General features: G+C 40.7%; 1 long non-coding RNA gene across 1 annotated transcript; it reads right to left on the reverse strand.

The window, feature by feature from the left end:
- Positions 1 to 523: 523 nt before the first annotated feature.
- Positions 524 to 10168, reverse strand: LOC139054683 (uncharacterized). The gene is made up of 5 exons (XR_011511422.1): positions 9974 to 10168; positions 9133 to 9223; positions 6224 to 6409; positions 4248 to 4409; positions 524 to 620 (listed from the first exon to the last, which is right to left on the reverse strand). It is a non-coding gene; the product is annotated as an uncharacterized lncRNA (long non-coding RNA).
- Between the last annotated feature and the right edge of the window lie 334 nt (positions 10169 to 10502).

The raw sequence follows: 10502 nt of genomic DNA on the forward strand, positions 1-10502 counted from the left end.
CTGTACTATAACCGTTAAAATACAGGTGCTTGCCGTATTCAGAAAACGAAAGACTCTGTATGCTAAATCTGTACTATATCCGTTAAAGTACAGGTGCATCCCGTATTTCATCTTGCAGAGCATATCCATTATTCGAAGAATGTGCCATCGGGGACAAAATTGCCCAGGACGTGCGAGAGTCGACCGAATTTTATTGGAGTGCTATTTGCTGGGATCAGCCGTGCCACCATTTGCGTTCAGAATGTGCATTCGTGATCCACTGTTTTCAGCGGTCTTGAGCAGAAATGCAATTTGGTCAACGCTCGCACTTCCAGGGTACTTTTGTCCACGATAGTACATCTCCTTTAATGCAAATGTCATGAAGGCAGCTCATAGTCAAAGCAGCAGGTCACCATTGAGAAAATTGTCTTGCCAACACACTGACATGGCTGCAGAGATAAAGCACTTTGCACTTTGTGATATGAATGCACTGCATAGCATATATACAAAAAGGTGCAACATTTCAGTCCTCAAGTTCTTAGATCACAGAAGCAACTTTATTTTCTTCAATCACTCGTCTCGCACTTCTTCCTGGTGAAAGTTGTTCTTGACTCCAAACGCTTGCAAGGATAAACTTGCTGCTGTTAGGAGAAACAAATAGTATTCGTAAATATCCATCCTAAAGAAAGCGGCAAAAAAGTATAATCACAGAACACGACAAAGCAGTAACTTCGGTGTTAGAAAAACATGTAAGTAGATCAACATTGTTGGAACAAGGGATGTTGCTGTAGCCAACATTTCGACATAGGTGCTTGTCATTAGGGTAGCAAATGTTTTCCTTGGCTGTGTTGTTTTGGATTTTGCATATCTCACTGGCCCCTAGCCTCATTGGGGGAGAAGTAACTGGTGCATATAATAGGTCAAGAGAAGCCAAAGTGTTAAAATAAATGAAGGAAGGGTGTGCTTAGCAGTGGTGATTGTGATGGAGCGGGTATGAGCGATGCTGTCAGTACTTGCCAAGAGTAGGGGTGACCAAAACAGAAAACGATGTACCCATGTAAGCAGTCATTAATCCAGTAGACCTAATCTTCCCAGAAGACGAAATAGATATCAAGATAAACAATTTGCACTTTTGGAAAAGGAAAACGAAGAATTAAGGAAAATAAATTTTGTATCAAGATGCATCTGGTTAACATCACTGCAAGTGGTAAATGAAGGCACATTATGAATATATATTTGGTTGAAAGCCGATGAAGAAAAGATATATTAACCAAATATTAAAAAATAGGGACATTAAAATTAAACTGGGTATGACCATAAAACAGTAAAGAACAGCCTGTGGGAAAAAAATGGGATGGATAATATAACCAGGTGCAAGATTGCAAAACGTCGAGCGCTGTTTATATTCATGCTGCTGTTGACAGCTTCAAGTTTCTGTCTTCCTGTGGAACCTTTGTCTTACTTGAACAAGGAAATGGGTCATTTTTTAAACAAGCCAGTTCAAATGCAGTTCAAAGTTTCAGCAGTGTTATATAGAAGAAAATATTATGGTCAGTTCTGGGTGTGCTTTCATTCACCAGTTATTTCCACCGGTGTAAGTTCAAAATTTAATGGTCTAAATGGACCTTAGCACTTGGCAAACCATTAGCTGGTCTTTTTTTCAACACAGATGCGTGCACATTATGTGTTGGCAGGAATGCTAGCGAACTACATTATACTTGTTGCCACAACCAAAGTGAAACTTGGTAACAGTGATTGAAAAAAAAAACCAGCATTCCACAATACTGATTCAAGTCGTCTGGAAAAGTTGCTTAAGTTAACGTACACCCCCTACCCCACCAGACAATTATTCACCACACTGACTCTCATGGTGTCAACCATGCTATTACAAGACTAGGCATCAAGTGAGGAGAATTAGGGGATAAGAGGGCACAATGCTTTTTGTTATAACATCAAATGTGCTTTACATAAATGCTACATTCCAACTAACAAAGGAGCAACCGGTTTGTGACATAGTGACCAATGCATACGAAAGCTAATGACATTCTGTGCAGCAGAATCTTTACGATGAGGTGTTATGCGCACAAGTGCACTCTTTCACACAAAATGACATCCTGCAGTCAAACCTTGTGCCAACATTAGAGGTTGAAAAACACCATAGTGGAAAGCAAAGAGTGCTAAATTTGTTGAAAATTACTAAAAATTATTCGATTATTCATTATCCTTACTGTTCGTTAAAGATTCACAGATTGTTCCCTACGGGTGCTGTAAACAGGCACCCTGCTTTTACAGTGGTAGCAACAATGATCTGTGGCACAGACAAGAATAAATGCTCATGAAGTTTGTGCAAGAGTATACCCTACAAATTGCACCCCATTTCACATTCCAATATGGTAGAAGAGGAAGACGAAAAAAACTACTTTCTGGTGGAGGATGCATACCCTAGAATAGAAGAAACAAGTGTACCCTAACCATTGCTGCTGCCGATGCCTGTGCACTAGCAGTTAAATATAATATGGCAGTTACAATTGTTTTTCCACAAGCACTGCAAGCTGCGGCCAGTTTACCAGTACACAGCTGTAATAAATTTAGGGCAAGCTAAAGCTCTCTAATGGATTTATCTCATATGACACAACTGGAATGCAATATTCTACAAATAAGTGAAGCGCAATGTACCATCCCATACAATGAAACACCTTTGAAGAATCTGAATCACCACCTGCACTCTTAGGCAAAGTTACACCCTTTGGAGTGTCCCTTCTGCCACACAACAATAATCGTTATCTGCCTTGATGCGTTTCCTTTCTTGAAAACGCCACGCCCGCTACTTTGCTGTCGGGAATGCTATGATGCTGAGAACACGCATGCCATTCGTTACTGTAAAGCACAGGGCTCGCAGCGTTAAAGAAAGGAAATGCATAAAGGCAGATGACAATTATCGTTGTGTGGAAGAAGGGGCACTTCAAAGGGTGTAACTCTGCCTAAGAGTGTGGGCCGTGACGAGGGAAAAGAGTGTATTCTGTGTAAAGTAGTGCACCTGTATACAATGCCTAAAGCTTTGGAGAATGCATTTAGTATGAGCTGGGAAGGTTCCTAATTTTAATTGCACACAGTAAAAACCTCCATGCAGTTTTGCAAAATGCAAACCCCCTAACTTTTTGTTGTTCAAACGTAATGACACGTAGGGCCATAACATGTACATTATGGGTTTCGTTCCCAAACAATCAAAGTGAATAGCACCAACCTAAGTGTTACGTGCCTTCTTGTTAGTGTCGAATGCTGCAATCGGCAGAGAAACGGTTTTCTGGAGCAATATAAAGTGTTAGGTACTGTGATCTCAGTTCTTTCACTGCTGTTTAAGCATTATCAGGTCTTAAAGTAAAAAAACGAGGAATAAATACATGCATATTTTACGTCACAACCCTGATAAGTATTTATTAGTCTGGATTATAAAGGATTCCAGATTTACAACGCAGGACAGATTTTATTCCACTGAAAGAATGGCATCATGCCAATGATTCTGCATTTGGTTCTATATTTATTTGTATTTAGTTCAGTTGGAATGTGTGTGTATCGTCAGCGATATCGCTTGACATGTTTTATATTGACTGTTTTCTAAATTTAGGCAAATTCGTATTTGCAAATAAGCTTGTATGACACCAAGAACTTGCTTAGCAGGAGTATTTCTAACATTTGCAAGATATGAGGCTCTTGAATGCATATCTAAGCCTGGAGTACACGCCGCCCCCTAATCTCATCAGCAAGTTTCTGGAACTCATCTACGAGGTTTCTTATGATGAATGTAAAGTTACTTGAACGGGAGAAATAGGGAACTTATAACAGGTGAATTATGCAGCATAAGAATGATGTCAGCAAGAAGCAAGCATCAAAAAGCACTGTCACTCAATGTGCATAGACTATTAAACACAAGAATTATTTGGGATGATTTAAAATTCTGGCATTGGAACGAAATGTCTTTTAATGTATATATAAACTCTGATTATTCACTCTACTACCACTACCTTCATTAGAAACATTCATAATCATTATCCTATCTATGCCACATCATCTTAGCTAATATTCAAGCCTTCATAAGCTGCTTTTTTTACTGCTAATTCTATGTGGGAAAGAGGTGTCCATATGAAGACCATTACCCGTTTTTTGATAAATGATAAGGGAAAAACTTCACACCAAAAATGCATTGAGCTTGAGCAAGTTCTGTGTTTGATGCTGTTGATTCTTTTTTCCCTTTGCCATCATTGACCCACCTGGTTAGCTAAGTAGACAGAAAAGCTGCAGGAGAAAGGTGGGGGTGCCAAACCAGACTTGTGCCCCAGGGGACCTCTTCACGGTCACTGGAGGAACTGCCTGTGGCCTCGGCATCTTCCTTGAGGGCCATGGCCATGTCTAAGAAACCTTGTCTCCACAGGCTGCACAAAGAAAGATAATTTGCTGACCTAAGTCTTTTTCTTAAAAGAACCCATTTAAGTTGTATTCGTGGCTTTGCACCACAAAACTGACACATGACTGGCCACTCAAGACACTTTATGTGTATTCGCAGGCTTATTCCTTGGAAAAACACTTTTATGTAGCACACAATGAGTAACAGTAACAAAAAAGTGTATCAGGAAGCTTTCATATTGCTCTACAACTTTTCATTGACACATTTCATTTAATTATTTGAGATATTTAATAACTAATTAAGAATTATGTAATTAGGCAGAATGCACAAAATAATCAGAGTATCTTCAAGCGATGGCAAACATTACCTTCATTTTGTCTAGTTACATCGCATTTACATATTTCTAAGTCTTGGTGCATAATAGTTAAGGCACCGTGTAGATCAAAAAACAATATTAAAATTTTCATAATCATCTCTTGCGTGTTATTGGTGGCTATGGCTACTTCAAGTTATTCTTTCAGTATGGTACAAGCAGTTTTGAAGTGAAATTGTTTTGCATCGAGGGCATGCAATCTAGACAATCAAGCAAAAGGTCAAGTTGTGTTCACTATTCAGATGTTTAACTAAGAAGCTCCAGGAAAAGGAAACAGGACACAACACCTAATAAACAATGCAAAATTTGAAAATTTAAATTGAACAAGAAACCAGTTTTTGAAAACACAGAAAAAAAGCCAGCAGCTTACATTGAATACACCCTTGCTATGTACTCCAAGTGAAGTTGTTACCGCAATGCTTGGGCACCATATGAACGTAACAATCAACAACTTCGAGCAGAATATTAACCCCACTAAATGAACTGGCCTTTGAAGATTCTTGATCTGAAATCCTCAACGACTTGTTCTGGCATTTAATCTGTCAAGCTCAATCTGTATTCTCAAAAGCTGGCTCTCGGCCATAATTTCTCTAAACGAAACATCAGCCTAAATCTCAAGATAGGGTTGAGCTGTAAATAAAGTGGATAATGCATGGCAAACATCATGAACTCTCTTACATGTTAACCAGAGGGTTCACTCATGCAGCCATGAAATTGTGATGCAGACACGATATATTGAAGCTGGTTTTGTGAAATGTTTCATGCTTCCAAGGCTTCTTCAGTTGTGAAAGCTGTCTCCACTAGCTAAATAAGCGATGAGAATAAAAAAAGAACTTCAACATGCTCGCAATACGTTGGCCATTTGCAAGTTAGCAGCAGCCTTTTTGGGCGCCCAGGTTGCCTGGTGCAAATCTATTATGCCACAGTACTTGCGTTACCCAGTACCAGCCACTTTAAAATGCAATGTGTTCAGAGCCCTTTCCCTCTCTTTTTCTGCTTTGGAAACAGTTTAACATGTGTTCAGTAGGCGTCGAGAAAGGGGACAGAAAACACTGTGCACCACTGATTTCTAACATGTTTCGCTGAATGCAGCACACCGCACTGGATGCAGGTGTAGCCAGTGGAAATGTGATGTCATGCAGTCGCTTGTCCTGGAAGCAGGGCATATGGTGGACTAACTAGTGCGTGCGATCAGATAATATTGCTGCCGAAAAACTTTTCTTCGTGGTTTTTCACATTTTAGGAGGTCTCTACATGTCTGGCAAGCGCTTTTATGACAATCTGAACCCGTATACGATAGTGTTCTCTTACATCAAGTTTTTTCTGATTTACCAGTGTTTCCATTGCACGCCACTTATGCTAGCGACACTGTAGACACTACAATGGAAAAATTCTGGACACCTCGAAACACTGCTTGGGTAGTGTATGGCACATCAGGCAGGCATGTTAGGGGAAGAAATGCCACACACCCGTGCAACAAAGTGGTGCCGCAAAGTTGTGAAGCACCAACTTCCGGGACAAGGCCGGCTTTAGTCGAGGGCGCTCGATGTGCTGTTCATCCCCTGTAGTAGAGATCAGTGGCGTGGACCCTTTTATACTGGCTGTCTTTTGTGGTCAGAACCTTGGCAACAGCTTCCACCATACTTTTTTTGAACCTGCAACATGTGCAGAGAAAGTCACATCACTGTGTGTTGATTGTATGGCTTTATTGTTCTACACATTCTATCAAATGATTAAAAAATACAGTTAACACATTTTTACTACTGTATATAGACAGTCTAGTTGCTACACATGCGAAACATTACCATTCCTCTGAAAGAATGCAACAATAGAACCGTACACTGTAAAGCTACCCTAAAATTTAAATTGATGTGACACCGTATGAGCATACAGTATGCTTTCTGTATGCTCTAGCCCTGTGTCAAGTAAAAGTTAATTGTCAATCATTTATGGTGTATTTCTGCTTATTCTGGGTCATCAAACTGTACAATGTTCCAAGTTTACACATTGTTGGCTTTTGATTGCCTATGTGATCCGTTTCCTACTTACGCATGCAGTAATCTCACTGTAATAAGGAAAAAGAGAATAGGAAATGCCGTGATAATCTTCCACATTTGATGAGGGCAGGAGCAATGGCCAATAGCATGTGGTTGAAGCTACATAAATACTCAGTTTTCACACAGCTTAATTATACAGCAAGTAATAAAGAGCTATCCTGTGCACCTCTGCATGACCAATAATATCTGACTACTTGGCACTGCACTAAGGCTGCCGCTTGGTACTGTGCGGCAGTTCAGCTTTGGTTTTCTGATATACAGAACTGTTTAGGTACCAGTAGTTTACTTTGCGATAAAATGGAGCTTGGAGCACTGGTCATTTGCACATAAATAATGCGACAGCAAATATAACAAAAGGATAGAAATATGGGTCTCTTGGAAAAAGTACATACACATTATGATTATAATGCGATGTGATGCCACAATGAAACAGAAAGCAACGCATAGAAGTGGACGGCGCTTCCATGCCACCAAGGTTATTGGACAGACAGTACTTCAGAAGTGCCCGCAACACAATGTGTTGGCGGGCTAGTTGGTGTGAATCCATAAATACTTTGTTAAGCGCAAAACAATGGACACAAGAAAGACGACCAGCACAAGGCGCTACACTCAACTGACATCACTTTATTGCGCCGCTCCTTTATAAATAGTAGAATCTAGAAGAACATGAGCAGTGAGCACCATGTGCAGAGACCACCAACAACCAATCACAAGAGCGTACTCATGCGACGGGATCCAAAAAACCATATTGAGCACTGCACAAGGTTAAAGAAGGCACACTAATGCACTGTGACCCCAATGACTGTATGAAGAAAGCTTCCGATAACTCTCCGGCGGTGGTATCACAGCACTTTTTCAAAATCGTAGTATCACAAAACATGGCTTTGCACTTCCATATTTTACAATGTTGAGCCAAATGGGAACCTGTGCCTGTTGGTATGGATCGCTTAGGTTCGCAATGTTTCGTGATACTACGATTTTGAAAAAGAGCCATGATACCACCGCCAGAGAGTTATCGGAAGTTTTCTTCATACAGTCATTGGGGTCACAGTGCATTAGTGTGCTTTCTTTAACCTTGTACAGTGCTCAATATGTTTTTTTTTATTCTGTCGGATGAGTGTGCTTTTTTGATCAGATTTTGGTGGTTCCTGCACATGTAATTCTAGATTCTGCTGTCTACAAAGGAGGGACGCAATAAAGTGATGTCAGTTGAAAGTAGCGCCTTGTTCTGTCGTCTTTCTTGTGTCCGTTGTTTTGTGCTAAAAAAGCAATGATGTATTCCTTGTGTGTTTGAAGACAGCTCCACACGCAGTAGCGATTCAAGTATTGCTGCCCAGTGGTTTAGCTCGCCGCAGTTTGAAGTGCCACAAAACATAAGGAGAGAAACCTGCATTATAGTCTTGTTGCAAACAAGATAATAACGTGAAGTGCATTCTGAGGCCAGAAAATATATAAAAAAAATTTCATGATGCACCGCTGTGCAGGGTTTTATAGCAAAGTCAAATACATTTAGTGTAAATATCACACTATGATGGTGCACAATGGTGGTAATCTGTAATAATATAAAAGGTGCCTTAATGTTACAACAAAAGCTGACATTACTTAATAATAGCCCTTTAAATTTAGCATGCAGGGGCACCGCTTGGTTAAACAATAGTAATGTATTGTCTATGTACTCAAGTATTACCCACGCATTTCTGCCATTGTCTAAATGGCATAAATGAATGTGTAATACTTGTATACATAGATATTACATCTCTATTGTTTAACCAAGTGGGTAACCTATGTCTGCCTGACACAAGATTAGAATTAAACCATAAATTATATATAGTCACCCTAACAGTAACACCTCACTTGAACTTCACAGTAAGTAGATGCCTGTTGATGCCAGCCTCCCCCAATGCTAAACTGTGCTGCATGCTCTACAGAGAAATTATAGTGGTATCACTCAACTCTGAAGCAATTCAGGACTGCAGCACTGTAGAAGACATCTACAAATGTTCCATTTCATGCATAACAGCCTGAATTGCTTGCACATCTTACCAAGTGCAAATTAAAATTTCTTGTTTAGCATTTTTGCCTACTAGGCCACAATCCAATGTCATCAATATATTAACATATTACCTCAAAGAACCTAATTTGGCTTATAGATTAACACCTTTGCATACTGCCACAGCTGCACTCTGTCATATGCGTTGCAATCATAAAGGAGTGCTGGTCCACCAGCACTCCAATGCCACTAACAGTCATCACCTACACAGCTAAGTAAACGGTCATGATTCAGGTGGCAAATTGCTAAGAGAAAAAAAAAATCCACTCACCTTGAGAGCTACAATACTGCAATAACTTTAGAGAGATGGACCGATTGCAGGCAGGAGAGCTCTTCTCAGCTCCAGCACAACAGCAACTTGCCTTTCAGTAAAAGAAAAGGACTGATTAGTAATGATAAGTTACCTTCTTTTTGCTGAGTATCAATACAATTTGACTTTCATGCATATTCACTCTCCGTTTCAGTATTACAACTGAATTATTCGTCAAATAAAAGAGTCTACGATGATACCATTCGCTTCTCTTGTATGTCCAAATTTTTTCGCACTGATACCCCGTTTACTGCTTGCTTACTGACACGAATGCCTTGACTGCCCAGACATCATTCGTAGGAACACGTCTTGCTGCACCGCAAAAAGTTGCACCAAGAAAACACAGCAGAGCAGCTAGAGCAAAGAACTTTTTTTTCTGGTCACAATTAAAACGTGCACCCAAGCAAGAAAGTAACGATCACAGGTAGTGAGCGACTGCTATTGCCTCGATCGTTTATTTCTGTATTTTAACAGAAGTTCTTGTATCGGATACAGTATGCTCTCAAGCCAATACAAGCGTCAATACAAGAGCTCAACTGAACGCAGTTTTATTCTATGCTTTTAACGCGAGTGAACAAAAGGTTAGAAGTACCTCACGAAAATTGCGATCGAGCCAATCGCGCTACGACTGGAATCGATCTGAAAAGATAGGGTGATCCCTTTCCCCATTCATGCGTCATTTTTGCCCTAAGACGTTGCATAGTGGTCTTTTGAAACAATATTTCTGTTCGCGACACCGGCTTACCACACATCATTGTAACACCTACGTTATGCAAACCAAATAAGATTAAAATGGGCTTACCTCATGAGCAAGTTACGAGCGCGCGTAGACTGTTGAACACCCGTTGAGAGCAAGCAGGCTATCCGTGTCCAAGCGCATACGTGCACCCAAACACAGGACAACTTCTTCGATGCCGCAGCGTGCAGAGTTTTGTACACGAAGTGAAAGACATCCAGCGCAAATATCTCCGCGCGATGACGGCAAATGACGAGCGCACAAGCGTACACAACACAGCATCAAATTCGGAACTTTGCCAATTCGAACGTGCCGAGACCCAAGCAGCGTAACCATCCATCGTTTCTGTTCTTCGCTCCCTATGCGTCAATCTCTCTTCCTTGGTGTCTTGCTCCACTCTTGAGCACAAATCAAGAGATATTTACGGCGAATCAACAACATTTACAACACAACTCGAAAAATGCCGGCTGACTACACATGTGCAGCTTCGTCCGCCACACCATACCGCCACCATTCTTTCTCTATGCCGCCACCATAGAGAAATGCCGCCACTCCTAACGGACGCGCAGCGCGCGCTGCCCCCTGGTGCCGTACT

Source organism: Dermacentor albipictus, chromosome 1 (genome assembly GCF_038994185.2).
Source record: "Dermacentor albipictus isolate Rhodes 1998 colony chromosome 1, USDA_Dalb.pri_finalv2, whole genome shotgun sequence".
Taxonomy (NCBI): domain Eukaryota; kingdom Metazoa; phylum Arthropoda; class Arachnida; order Ixodida; family Ixodidae; genus Dermacentor; species Dermacentor albipictus.